The sequence below is a fragment of the Plecotus auritus genome (genome assembly GCF_963455305.1).
Source record: "Plecotus auritus genome assembly, chromosome: 11".
NCBI classification, from domain to species: Eukaryota; Metazoa; Chordata; class Mammalia; order Chiroptera; family Vespertilionidae; genus Plecotus; species Plecotus auritus.
The window spans coordinates 27,216,061-27,231,264 of record NC_137777.1 but is presented as its reverse complement, the minus strand read 5'-3'; the positions used below and the strand labels follow the sequence as shown (position 1 = coordinate 27,231,264).

Here is a 15,204-nt window from a genome sequence, read left to right as displayed (position 1 = left end):
AGTCTGTGCTTTTAGGAACAAAAAGAGTGTAACAGGTATCTGTAATTTTTGTCACCAAATATCTATACACCCAATTCCTGGTACTAATAAGAAACAAAACTAATTCTGGTTGATTTAAGCAAAAGGGGTTTTCACTGAAAGGACCTAGACCTCGAGGCTCTTACAAAATCAAGGAAAAGCTGAAAAGGAAGCTTAGAAAACACAGGTGTACCTCTCAGGGAATGCTAATAGGAATTAAAATTAGGCAAGAAATTCTCAGAGACTTTCAGAACTTCTATATAATGATGCCTGCAAGACCTTGAAGTAGGCTAACAAGTCTCTTTGAGCTATATGGTGACTCAGGGAATACAAATGTTGGTTGTTTCATAACAGATTTGTAATTTTGCCAAAAGAAAAGGTTTTACAAAGCAAAGGCCATTCCAATAACAGACTTATTTCTGAAAGCAGATACTTTATTGAACTGAGATTTTTTTTTTTTTTTGAGAATTTTTATGAGTTTATTTGAGCTAAACTGACAACATATGCCAGGGAACAAGATCTCAAATGTTCCTGAACTGACATTCTTGACTAACAATTTAAACATATACAGATTCTTACACAGATTTAAAGCATTAACTTCTATAAGTCTATGTTAAGTGTCTTGAATGCATCCAGCCTTCTTAGTCCCCCTGACAGACAACTTTTCCCTTGGAAAAAAAAAAAAAAGACACGAAAATGAATGAAAAGAGCAGGTAATTCCTTCTTCAGGCTTCATTCAGTTCCTGAGACTAAGAGCAAGAATTCATAGAGGTGGGAAGAGACTCCCATGTGCGTGATTAAAGTGCAAACCAGCAAAGTAATAACAGCTTTTTGGTGTAATTTCTTGTCTAGTGATGCGAAGAAGCCTGAAAACATAAACACACACAAGCAGCTGCTCAACGTGTGACAAAATGAAGTAAGCTTTATATCATATGACAAGGAGAAATTAAAGAATAATATGACTTATATGACTTTACCCTTGATCAAAATTAGAATATTTCTAAACTTGGTTTTCTAAACTTGTCTTTTAAAATAGAAATAATAATAATCAACACCAAAGCTTCTCAAAATCAATTTATAAATCTGCCAAGTATTCATCTTTAGAAGAATGTCATCAATTTCTGGTAGGTATTTCCTAATATAACCCTGCACAAACAAATCTCTCTCCATCCCTCCCTCCCCTCTCTCTCTTTCTCTCCTATTCATCAAAAGTTGGCAAACTTTTTCTGAAAAGGACCAAGTAGTAAATCTTTTTGACTTTGTAGGCCCTAGAGATTGAATGGAACTACTTAACTCTGCTGTTTTTGCATGAAAGCAGCCATAGACCATAGGACAATGAGTGGGCATGGCTGTGTTCCAATAAAACTTTATTTATAAAAACAAGTAGTGGGCCAGATACAGCCCACCACCGACAGTTTTTGCCTATTCCCAACATACATAATTGATTCTCATATGTCATTTTAAAATTCATATTTTCAACTTAAAAAATAAATGTGGACACTCTCATAATGAAGAAAGAGTGCTTCCAGAATGGTAACTGAGCCACATTGATCTAGTTATTGTCTTGAATCCAAGATGCCCCAACCCTTAGAATTCTGAATTCTCCTAATCCTAAAATCAACACCTAAATTATAGGACCTATTTTCCATGAAATTTCAAGGCTTAGTATGAAAAGTTCAGCTATAATCATGCAATCATTGCCTTATCCATTCCTATAGAGGAAGTAAGAGGGTCGTGAACTGAATACCCAGTGCTTATTTGTTATTTCAACTTACACTCTTTGAGCACAATGACTCAAAAGCTCGATATTACAGTCTATACTATAGTCAGAATCTACAGTTAACCAAGTAAAACATTTCTTCTAGCTCTAACCAGAAATTGAGCAATACCTTGAAAAACTCTTCATCTACAATGTACCAATAATATTTAGAACATTTTTTTTCATGTTTCTTGCATGAGATTATACTGACTAACTTACTCTTTATGTAGAAAACATAATTCTGGCAATATGCATTTTCCTACAGTTTCATGTCACTGACAAGCAGCAACAAGAAAGTTTCCTTCTAGAGCCTAAGATATGACAGCTGTTCTCACAGTCCAGAAATCCTAATAGTTTTAGTTAATGAAAGTCCATAGATGAAGAGTATTTATTATTATTATTTTCAATTAAGACACACAGACAGGGCCCTCGGCGGTCCCGGGTCTGTCTCTTGCTTCAACAGTGTTTGGACGAAACAGACCCAGGGATGCCCCTTCTTCCAGCCTCCAGCCACTCTCCTGTGTCTTACCCAGTCACCACCTTCAGAACCACCTCCAGGACCAGCCAAAACACCGTTTTGTTTTGTTTTGTTTTGTTTTGTTTTTCTACCTTAACTCCTTATTGCTGAACAACCATGAGCTCCCTACTTCGTCAGAATTATTCCACCGAGGTGGAGGCTACGGTCAATTGCCTGGCCAGCCTGCCTCTGCCACCCTCCTACTCCTACCTCTCGCTGGGCTTCTATTTTCACTGTGGCGATGTGGCTCTCGAGGGCGTGGGCCATTTCTTCCACAAGTTGGTGGAGAAAAGGGCCCTGAGCGTCTCTTAAAGATGCATAACAAGCACAGTGGCCGCATTCTCTTCCAGGACGTGCTGAAGCCTTCCCAGGATGAGTGGGCAAAACTCAGGACGCCATGGAAGCCACCCTGGCCTTGGAGAGGAACCTGAACCAGGCCCTTGTGGAGCTGCAGGCCCTGGGTTCTGCCCGCGCAGACCCTCATCCTGTGACTTCCTGGAGAACCACTTCCGGGGTGAGCAGGTGAAACTCATCAAGAAGATGGGCGACCACCTGACTCATCTCTGAAGACTGGCGGGCCCCCAGGCTGGGCTGGGCAAGTATCTCTTCAAAAGGCTCACCCTCAAGCAGGACTAGGAGCCTTTGGAGACCAGAGGCCTTTTAAGGGCCCCTCTGCATCCCCCTGGTGTCTGGCTTTTTCCTGAGCCTCTCCCCGAAACTACTAGCCATTCTTTAACCACCCTGAAGCCCTCTCCCATGCATTGGGCCAAATGAAACAATAAAGCTTTTTGCAGCAAAAAAAAAAAAAAAAAAAAGACACACAAAAGCTAATCTGACACATTTCCTGTACATACACTCAGAATGCTTCCTACTGATTAGGTATATGAAATAGTATAAATAGCTAATTTTTCACCCAACTAAGCCAAGTTTTTGTAGCTTTTAAGTATTTCTTAATTCTGATATATATTGTTGCTATTCATCATTTTGATGTAGGTAGTTGATATATTATTATGTGAGAAAGTTTAAATTTTGCTCAACATGGACACGAATATTCAGAGACAAGTCTTTCTAGGCTCCATGTCCATGGTAGCAGAGGCATTCTCCACCTCTGACCCCAGGCACCCATGGCTCAGGGCTGAGCCCAGCTGTGTCCTCAACCTGTAAACTCTAAGAGCATGATTTTGATGGGACATTGTAGAGCTGCAAAGCCAACTGTTCCATTTGGCTGGGCAAGTTTCTTAAACTCCCTAGTCTAATCCTTTGTGTCCCCATCTTCAAAATGGGACTAATAATACTTATTTGAGGATTGAATGATACAATTCATGTAAAATGCTTATCACACTACTTGGCATACTGGTAATAATACTGGTTATTGTCAATAATAGCTACTAGTATCAATAAATACTAATTATTATTATGTTATTGTTATTATTTATTGAGAAGACTAAAAGAAAATCAGAATAACACCAAACCAATGAATATCACAATAAAGAGCATAGTAATAAAACTTAGTCTATTGCCAAGGAATAATGAAAGCTCAGTGTTAAGCAACGGAAAACAGAGTCAGGGGTTAAAAGACTTAACCTAGTTTAACCTTTGAATTAAACACCCTCATTTATCAAATAAGGTAAAGTTTAAAGTCCTCATTTCAAAACTTCAAGGTGAGTCAAAATGCACTTAGAGCATTGAAAGATGGAATGCCTCTTCCAGGATTTTAGACAGGGAAGCTCCAGACCTAAGAATGAATAAGAACCGTACCTCACCTTAGAGAGTGCGCAGATCTGCCCACTGTGGAGGCACAGGCAGGATTTGTGGATGTGACCCAGCTTGACTTGCCAGGCAGTGAGCTGGCTGGGACTGGAAGCACAGCCTTTCCCCAGCAGGATGAGCTGTACCCAAACCACAGTGGTCGGCAAACTCATTAGTCAACAGAGCCAAATATCAACAGTACAACGATTGAAATTTCTTTTGAGAGCCAAATTTTTTAAACTTAAACTTCTTCTAATGCCACTTCTTCAAAATAGACTCGCCCAGGCCGTGGTATTTTGTGGAAGAGCCACATTCAAGGGGCCAAAGAGCCGCATGTGGCTCGCGAGCCGCAGTTTGCCGACCACTGCTAGGATTAGTGGCTCCCTTCCCCAAGCAGGAGCGGCTGTGACTTCAAACAAGGCTCCAAAGTCTCCAGGTGCTGCACACCTGGCATTTCCCAGCTCAGTCCTTTCAGTGGCCAAGTTCACATTATTTGTGACCCAGAGATGAGGCCATCCTCATACTGCCCTATAGAAGGTCCATTAGCAGGGGGACAGGATCTGACAGCTTTGGGCTCCTGCCCAACTCTTTGTAGAATAATGAGAGGATAAAGGAACCTGGACCCTCTTGCTGACCCTTTGTATTTATAGGTCCCCATTAAAGGTGTTCCTTAAGCCATGCCATAAAACCTGGTACTTACCTTTACCCCCTTTACACCCATGGGGGACAAAACGGGAAAGGGTTGCAGAGGCCTTGAAGGAAGTCTGTACAAAGGAGAGGAAGGTTCCAAGCGGGAGGAGAACCCATTCTCTTAAGTCACTAGAATAAGTTTGGCAATCAGGGCTGGACCTCTCTTTTAGAAGGTGTCCCCTTTTGCTTATACCTCCCATTCCTAAAAGTCTGAAGGGGAGACAGGCCTGCAGTCACCTTGACCCTTCCCCAGGAGAATTATCAAATAGACACAGGGGCTCAGGGCTGAGCCCAGTTGAGTTCCACTGGCATGGGAAGCATTCTTCCCATTTTGAACACTTGAAGAGACACAACTAGAAAAGAGGTGCTATCTTTTAAAAACGTTTAGAAGAAAACATTTGCCTTGTGAGAACCACATGTTTCAGTTTAACAATCCTTCTGCCATGGGAGGCACTTCAGGTCACATTGATAAGATAGGGTTCTCAAGGTCTCATGGCGCAAAACTGAGGAATTCTAATAAATGCAGTTTTAAGAGACTAACTAAATTTCTCAAATCTAATAGACTACCATAGAGGTTTCAGTAAGTGTTTTCCTTTAAAGATAGTGTACAAAAAATCTGGAAGGCCCTTTCCCAGGACTCCCCAGACAAAGTAACTAAATAACTGTTCTAATGCTCTATCAAGGATAGAATTTTTGAATACAAAGTTAAAAAAAAAAAACTGTCATATTTTATTATGTATTCTTCTAAGGACTGCTTGGCTAAATTTCATAATAAAATTTCTTTTCACATAAGCAACCAGTAAGAACTGAATGATTTCCCCAAATGTAGATTAGATTCTTAAGTATGCCTGCTATGCTCATGGTGGCCTTCCCTACCACCACACATAGGGATTGAGGAATGGCTTGAGTTTTCTCTGGCAGGGGCTAGAAGGTCAGCATTGGTAGGGTGGGAACAACATGAAAGAACTGAAAATGTCCTGATAATCCCCAAATTCTCACAGTTTTCAAACTCCTCCCTGAGTAAACATTCTTCAGAACTGCTGACATGTAGCCAAACCAACTTCCTCTCCTCCGGGTTCCCCTTTCGAATATGAAATTATCTAACAGCAAAACAGCCACCCAACGTGAAGCTAAAGGGGGCAACAATCAAAGAGATTCCCTCCTGTTAATTAAGTATGTAATTCATCAAATCGTTTTGTCCCATGATAAACAAAATGGCTCAACCAATCCTGGTGCATTGGAAGGCTGGTTTCTAAGGAATCCCTGGCCCTAAACCCTACACCTTTCCCTGGAAAGACGTGATTGTAAATTATAAGAAAGTCTTGAGTGATCTGACTGCTCTTCTTGGCTTAAAGCCCACATTAATGCAAAGTCAGCAAACAGCAAACATGTAGACAGAAGTGTTGGCTCCAAGCCCGGCTTCTTTGATTTCACAGATGCTTCTCAATGGGTTTAACTGGAGCTTCTCTCTTTTGTACTCAACACAGACATCAGAAAAATCACACTTTTTACATCACAGTTCCTTGTCAGTACTTGAGTACAAATGATCTGATGCATTTGTACAGGTCACCCATTTCGAAGAATAGAAAGCTAAACTCGTGAAGGTGCACTGAGATATAAGTTTAATTATTTTTTTAATATATATTTTTTTTATTTCAGAGAGGAAGGGAGAGAGAGAAACTTCAATGTTGAGAGAGAATCATTGATCGATTGCCTCCTGCACGCCCCTCCTGGGGCTCCAGCCTGCAACTAGGGCATGTGCCCTGACCAGGAATTGAACCTCGACCTCCTGGCCCACAGGCCAACACTCAACCACTGAGCCACACTGGCTGGGCAAGCATAATTCTTATTAACAGTGGAGAAAAACTTGCCTCCTTGAAAATCAAAAGTAGCTCCCATTTCCAATTTTTGCAGAAGGGAGGGAGGAAGTCGATAAAATAAAACACACGACCTGAAAGACCTTTCTTAGTTGCATTATGTAAGTAAAGAACATCTGCCAACATTCCCAGAAAGTCTGCATCTTAATTATCCCTAAAACAGCTTTGCTTCAACAAAGAGATAACTTTTTCCAGCTTTGGCTGGGACGGTATCTGAGTGGAGGTGTTCCTTGGAAATACATCAAAACCCAAGTAATACAAAAAGCATTCCTCACAATTTGAGCCTGAGTCACTTGCCCTTTTAGTTGAGAGTTCTATTTTATTTCTATTACCGAGCAAATCCTGAATCCTGGTATTCAGGGCATAACTCCCAAATCAGAGGGCAGTGAGGGGTGAGAGTTAAGGGAGGGTCCATATGGGTGCTGAACAGGTGATCGGCATGGTGGGGAGGTTTACAGGGAAAATTACATTGAAAGCAGCAGAGCCACACATGTATGCCAATGTCTCCTAACGTTTCCCAAGTTGTATCATTCTTGTGGTTTTTCCGTGGGTACTTTCTTCTCTGTATAAGCTCCCCCTCCCAATTTTATTTCTCCTAAAAGATTGCCTTAATCACATTGTACCCTGCTCAAAAAACTTTCAATGGTTTCTCATCATTGAGCCCAAATTATCTTTTTGTGGAGGACATGGTGTTTGTCTCCCCAGTACTCAATGAACACTTCTCCATAGTAGCAGCTACAATCCCACCTCTATCCACAAAGAAAAGCTGACTGACCTAAGATAGTCAGGGTAATGCCATCGTCCTTGCCACAACATTGCAGATGAGTAAGCCTAAGACAACTAGTGAAGGACTTGCTCTGCTTTCATATCTTGTGAGTCTGGGAGTAAAGATAGTCCAAAAACATGAAAGTTCAAGATGTTTGTTGATAGTTGATAGCAGCCAGCTCTCTCTCTCTCTCTCTCTCTCTCTCTCTCTCTCTCTCTATATATATATATATATATATATATATATATATATATATATATATATATATATATTTCAGAGAGGAAGGAAGAGGGAGATAAAGATAGAAACATTAGTGATGAGAGAGAATAATTGATTGGCTGCCTCCTGCACACCCCCTACTGGGGATCAAGCCCCTAACCCCAGCATGTGCCCTGACCGGGAATCTAACTGACCTCCTCATTCATCGGTCGATGCCCAATCATTGAGCATGCCAGCTGGACTCTTTTCAATCTTTTTTTTTTTTAAATCATTTCTTTTTTTAAAATATATTTTATTAATTTTTTACAGAGAGGAAGGGAGAGGGATTGAGAGTTAGAAACATCAATAAGAGAGAAACATCGATCAGCTGCCTCCTGCACACTCCCCACTTGGGATGTGCCCGCAACCAAGGTACATGCCCTTGACTGGAATCGAACCTGGGACCCTTAAGTCCGCAGGCCCATGCTCTATCCACTAAGCCAAACCAGTTAGGGCCTCTCTTCAGTCTTGATTGGTGCTGGTAGCTATGAAATATAACTACAAAGGAAGATTTTGTGAAGGCAAAGCTAATGCACAGAGAAGGAGAGAATCAAGAGAACTTAAGGGAAATAGACCTGGAATCCTGATCAAACCTCATGCTTTAGTATAATGGAAGATGGCCGCTTCAGAAACCCCTGCAGGACAAGAGGGCTCAATGACAAAAGAGGGACACAGGCCATATACATAGGATAAGAACTGTGAATCCATGAGGTTTCTACCTAGTTCTTAAATGTAATATTACATAAGCCAAGGAACCCTCTTTATTACTTAAACCACTCTATATTCCTTAGTTTCTACCATTATCAGGACTCAGTAAAATAAAATACATGTAAATGCACAGAACAGGACCTGACACTTCACTATTTATTATTATTTTATTACTGAATTGTCCAACTATACATCTTTACAACCCACATATAAAAATATATGCCTTGTCCTTTGGCTCAGTGGATAGAGCATCGGCCTGCAGACTGAAAGGTCCCAGGTTTGATTCCAGTCAAGGGCATGTACCTTGGTTGCAGGCGTATCCCCAGTAGGGTGTGTGCAGGAGGCAGCTGATCTATGTTTCTCTCTCATCGATGTTTCTAACTCTCTATCCCTCTCCCTTCCTCTCTGTAAAAAATCAATAAAATACATTTTTTAAAAAATAAAAATAAAAATATATGCCTTGATCACCCTCCTCTGCAATGATTATCATCTCTAACTCTTTTGTCTCCAGTGTCTCCACAAGTTATGAGACGATCTCTGGATTGGACCACAAGATCATTAGAGAGGAGTAGCAACCCAGAACTGGAGGGCCCACTTCTCACCAGTTTCCCACACTGTGGGCTGTTTGTCACCTCATGGATTGACAGTTCTTATCCTAGGTATACGGCCTGTGGCCCTCTTTTGTCATTGAGCCCTCTTGTCCTGCTGGGGTTTCTGAGGCAGCCATCTTCCATTATTCTAGAAGCATAGCTTCCTTTTCTAAGTGTCCTTCTTGGCTATAATGCCTGACAGTACCTTCAACACGCCCCAGCCTTAGATTTTCAATAATTTCTTTTCAATGTCTCTCAATGTTTATATTTACTGAATTATGAACACATGAATTTATTGAACTATATTGTATATATTTTGTAAATTTTAAAATAAAATTTTATACATGGATATATGAGACATGAGATTCATGTAATATATTTGCCCTTCCCCACCTTGGCACCCACTCCTTTGAGGTACCCATACCTTTATGAAATTAATGTTGCCTCAGGACAAATAAAAGTGAACAAAGGACTCTTGCCTTGAGCAAGGCCAGAAATGCTATTTAAAAATTTACATTCTTTTCATTATTTTTGCAGATGGTTTATCTTAACAGTTTTGGAAATCTTGAACCAGAAAAGTGACTGTAAAGTCCCTGATATACAGGTCAAAAGTGTGGTCTTGAAACTCGGAGAGATACAAGTAATCACAGAAGGCAGTCTTCAAAATAAAGGTCCTCCTCCTGTCCCCAGCACCCAACCCAGTGTCTAGCACCTAGGTGGGGTGCAGGGATTGATTATAGAACTACTGATGCAGCATTGAGAAGGCCCCTGCAGGGAATATGTAGGGTGGCAGAGCCCCTCATGCCACTGCTGAATCACCTTTTGGCTTCAAAACATAAATCCCACCTTTCCTTCAGCTTTGCAAAATTTCTGCTGAGTTTTGGAAAGGAAAAGGAGGCAAGGGAATATGACAATTTACTTATAAATAGACTATCATCCTTCTAAGGAGACAGTATTGTTTCAGAAAAAGTGTAAGAATATATGTACATGGTATCATTTAGTTATTCTATCTGGAAGAGTCACTTCTCTCTCCTACATGGGAAAAAATGTGATTTTCGTGTTCTTTCCAAACACATAACATCCTATATAATAAAAGCCTAATATGCTAAGTGTCCGGTCAGCCTGTTGGCCATTCAACCAACCAAAGTGTAATCCTATCTAATAAAAGAGTAATATGCAAATTAACCATCACTCCACGACACCCACAAGCCACGCCCACAAGCCAATCAGAAGCCAGTATGCAAATTAACCCAACCAAGATGGCTGCGGCCAGGGAGAGAGCAGGAGGGAGGCTTGGGTTTCCCCGGCGATGGAGGAAGCCAAGCTTTCCGCACACCCTGGCCGGCCCAGGCCTGCACTCCAGGCTACAAAGTTTCAATTATAGAAGATAAATAAATCCCAACAAAAATGGCGGCAGCCACGGAGCTGGAGAGAGCAGGAGGCTAGGGTTGCCCCCGGCGATGAAGGAAGCCAAGCATCTGAAGCCCTGGCCTGCCTTGGCCTCCACTTAAGGCTACAAAGTTTCAATTATAGAAGATAAATAAATCCCAACAGAAATGGCTGCCGCAATGGAGGAAGCAGAAGGCTTGGCTCTGCTCAAGGCTACAAAGTTTCAATTGTAGAAGATAGATAAATCCCAGATACCAGGGCCTCTGCTTGGGTCGCCAGGGGGCGTGGCCAGCCTGCAAACCACCAAAGGGCCTTTGCCCAGGCCACCCCATGCCCAAGGGAACCCCCACCCTGATCCGGGACACCCTTCAGGGCAAACCAGCTGGCCCCCACCCATGCACCAGGCTTCTATCCTATCTAATAAAAGAGTAATATGCAGATTGACCATCACTCCAACACACAAGATTGCTGCCCATGTGGTCAAAGATGGCTGCCCCCATGTGGACACAAGATGGCCACCACGAGATGGCCAGCAGGGGAGGGCAGTTGGGAGGGACCAGGCCTGAAAGGGAGGGCAGTTAGGGGTGACCACGCTGGCAGAGGAGGGAAGTTGGGGGTGACTGGGCCTGCAGGGAAGGGCAGTTGGGGGAGATCCAGGTCTGCAGGGGAGGGCAGTTAGGAGCAAACAGGCTGGCAGGAGAGCAGTTAGGCATCAATCAGACTGGAAGGGGAATGGTTAGGGGTTGATCAGGCTGGCAGGCAGAAGAGGTTAGGGGCAATCAGGAAGGCAGGCAGGCGAGCAGTTGGGAGCCAGTAGTCCTGGGTTGTGAGAAGGATGTCCAACTGCCCACCAGGATCGGGCCTAAATGGGCAGTTGGATATCCCTCGAGGGGTCCCAGATTGGAGAGGATGCAGGCTGGGCTGAGGGACACGCCCCCCCATGCACAAATTTCGTGCACCAGGCCTCTAGTATGCTAATAATATGCTAAGGCCGCTCAACCGCTCACTATGACATGCACTGACCACCAGGGGGCAGAGAGTCGACCAGTCGCTATGACATGCACTGACCAACAGGGGGAAGGCAGTCGACCAGTCAACCAGTAGCTATGACATGCACTGACCACCAGGGGCCAGACACTCCGACCCGTAGGTTAGCTTGCTGCTGGGGTCCAGCCAATAGGGACTGAGCAAGAGGGGCTGGACATGCCCTAGAGCCCTCTTGCGGTCCCTCCCCAGCTGGCCAACCTCCCACGTTCCTCTCTGGTCCTGATCATGCATCGGTGGGGTCCCTCAGCCTGGTCTGAACCCTCTCACAATCCAGAACCCCTCGGGGGATGTCAGAGAGCCAGTTTTGGCCTGATGGCAGAACAACCAGTCACTATGACATGCACTGACCACCAGGGGACAGACACTCAATGCAGGAGCTTCCCCTGGTGGTCAGTGCTCTCCCACAGGGGGAGCGCCACTCAGCCAGAAACCGGGTTCATAGCTGGCAAGTGCAGCGGTGGTGGCAGGAGCCTTTCCTGCCTCTGCAGCAGTGCTAAGATGTCCGACTGATGGCTTAGGCCTGTTGCCCAGAGGGAACAAGCATGGTAATATGATAATTGTGGAATCTAATTTGTGGATGACTGATCACTATAAAATTCTTTAAACTTTTCTGTAAGTTATCAGTTGGACATCTCCTGAGGGTTCCTGGACTGCAAGAGGGCGCAGGCTGGGCTGAGGGAACCACCCCCCCCCCCCCGCCCGAGTGCAGGAACTTCATGCACTGGACCTCTAGTTTAAAAATAAATGCCATTGTGACTTTAAGACAACAACTTGTAAAATACATGACCATTTCTGTCCAGCTTTTAGTTTTTTCCTTACTGATAAATAGAATGCCTGTCTTTACTATAATGTGGTTTTAGGTCATGAATTCTACTTTGTACCCATGCTAGCTAGAATATAGTTTGAGCTCCTCAAGAGTAAGAAGTTCCTCTTATTTCACTTTGTGTCTCTCATAACAAGTACTGTAACGCTTGACATATAATAGACACTCAATGAATATGAGCTGAGCAAATGAGAAATGGTAGCACCCACCTAAAATAAGGTTTGTTTAAAGAAATTCTTATAAAGTGAGTTGATGTATAGTTGTGTGAAAAAGAATTTAAGACTCACAGTTTTGACTTCCTGCACCAAAATTTCACACTTGCAGAAGAATAAAAGATTTTTGTTTTTATTGGAGTATTTTATAACATGTTATACTATTCATTTTCTCAAAACAACCTATACTAATGGATTTTTCCCCCTTTCTCAAAGTAAAAGAAAATCATATGAACAAGCAAAAAATTTCTGGAAATGGTAGAAATGGAATGTGTGAACTGTAGAATGACCCTTGACAGATAGAGGTAGAGACAGAAATAGAGAATGTGTGTGTTTTGCGGGGAGATGACTACTTGGCTTGTGTTGTCCAACCTCCCTAGCCACAATCTCATTGGTTCATGAGCAGGCATGTGACCTAAGCACGAATTTTAGGAATTCTGTTTGAGATCCTAGGTGGAAATGTTCCCTCTCTTCCCCTGGATATTATTATGGGCCAGGTGAGGCCTAAAGTTCCTATCCCACCACAGGCTTAAGGATGAAGTCAACCAAAGAAAGAGCTGATACATAAAGGAGCTATATGAGAGAGAGACCCAACAGAACTACCAAAAATGAGTCTCCTAGATTTCCAAATATGGGGGTCAAGTTGTTTAGGTTGATTTTCTGTTTCTTGTCCCCAAAGCATTCAAAGATATCTGGATAGGGGTTTTGGTTTCATAGATGTATGTCTTTGTCAATACTCACCAAATGGTGCATTTCATTGTACATAAGTTTTATCTCTTAAAGAACCATAAACAAAGAGTGAACACAAGCTAGTAAATTGTATGTTAAAGCTTTTAATTTTTTTATTGATTGGAGAGAGAGAGGAAGGGAGAGGGATAGAGAGAAACATTGATGAGAGAGAAACATCATCAATTAGCTGCCTCCGGCATGCCCCTCACTGGGGATAGAGCCTGCAACCCGGGCATGTGCCCTGACTGGGAATCGAACCAGTGACCTCTTGGTTCAGGGGTTGACACCCAACTACTGAGCCACACTGGCTGGGCTGTATGTTAATGGTTTTAGAAGTATATTATTGTGTGCAATTTACTTCAAATGCCTATAAAAGAAAAAAATAATAAGATGACCTGATGAGTGAATAGAAGAAGGGCTAGAAGGATAGCTATATACTAGAGCAAGCATGGTAATATAATAATTGTGGAATCTAATTTGTGGATGACTGATCACTATAAAATTCTTTAAACTTTTCTGTATGCTTGAAATTTTTCATAGTAAAATGTTGGAGGAAAAAGCACGAGTTCACTCTTATTCCTTGTATATGGATGTCCTTAATACTTGTGATAACTTATAGCTCTGATAAATATGGCATCAGGATAAATGTTCTTTATCAGGGCAGCCAAGGTCTATTCATCCTCTTTCATGATGACTTAGGTTATATCTATTGTTATTGATTGGATTCTACAAACCAGTCATTAATAAGATAAAATCTAACAAATGTAAAGGAAAATGAATCATGGGTATGCATTAGATTATTGCCTTAACACCACAGATCTAAACTGTGTTACATCGGTTCTCAAGAAGAAAATAGAGGAGCATTTGAGATATTCCTCCCTGGAATATGTCAGTTAGGCTCAAATCAACTCTTATTTTAAAAAAGAAGAAAGTAGTACATCAAGTAGGAGCTTTGGTAAAGTTCTATTTTATCTTATTTTAATGATTTTTTAGAGAGAGAGAAACATCAGTTTGTTCCACCTGGCCATGCATTCATTGGTTGATTCTCGTATGTGCCCTTACTGAGAATCGAAACCACAACCTTGGCATATTGGATGATGCTCTACCAACTGAGCCACCCAGCCAAGACTGATAAAGTTATATTTCATCAACCTTGTTATTGCTTAACTAAAGATGATGCAAGGGGCACTTTATACCTCAATGTAAAATAGCCATATATCACCACAGGGAATAAATCCTTGCTTTTTTTTTCAGGGAATATATTCTGTGAAAGTCACTTTTGATAATGGAAAAGTTAAAGAGTAAAGGTAAGTAGAATTTAAAAAAAAAAAATACATTCAATGAAGACAGGACCTAAGTTTACACCATTCTCCTTCCTCCCGTGGAAGAGGAAAGAAATTGGGAAGCAAAACAGAATTTCTACAATTCAAAAAATTCATGCTATTCTGGACTCAATATATGTGCCTGAAAATAGTGTGCAAAATTTATAAATAGAATTACTTTTTAAAAATATGTTTTTATTGAGTTTTTAGATAAAGAGAGAGGGAGAGAGAGACAGAAACATCAATGGGCTATACATACAGCCTACTGGGGATTAAGCCCACCCCCAGCAATGTTTCATCCTAGATATTTTTCTGCTCTACCTTCTGATCCACTAATTCTCTTTTCAGCTATGTCTAATCCATTATTAAAATATATCCATTGAAGACCGAGAATCAAACTGGGGACTCCCAGGAACCTCTTGGTCCATGGATGGACACTCAATCCACTGAGCCACAATGACTGGGAGAGAATTGCATTTTAAATAGCAAATTAACCCAAGATCTTCAATAAAAATACATACTAAATTTTTTCTAACATGGAAAAAAATTATCCTTTCTCAATATATTTGCTTTATAAATTTGTCCTTTCATATGTTGGTTGTTCTTAGACCAGCCCATAATTGCATATATATCTCTACATTACCTTCTTCCAAATCCTCCTTGCTTTTCTGCCAAGATGCCACTCATAGTGTATTCTTCCAGAATTTCACAACTTGTTAGAAAATGGCCAAACTTCACAGATAATAAAAA

The 15,204-nt window shown here is 41.7% G+C and overlaps 1 protein-coding gene and 1 pseudogene across 3 annotated transcripts in view; one reads left to right on the top strand and one right to left on the bottom strand.

The window, feature by feature from the left end:
• Nucleotides 1–15,204, bottom strand: part of DEPTOR (DEP domain containing MTOR interacting protein) — a 148,463-nt gene that overhangs the window by 124,062 nt on the left and 9,197 nt on the right. The window lies entirely within an intron of this gene.
• LOC308236772 (ferritin light chain-like) lies at nucleotides 2,412–2,930 on the top strand (annotated as a pseudogene). The gene has a single exon. The product of its transcript is annotated as a ferritin light chain-like (transcript).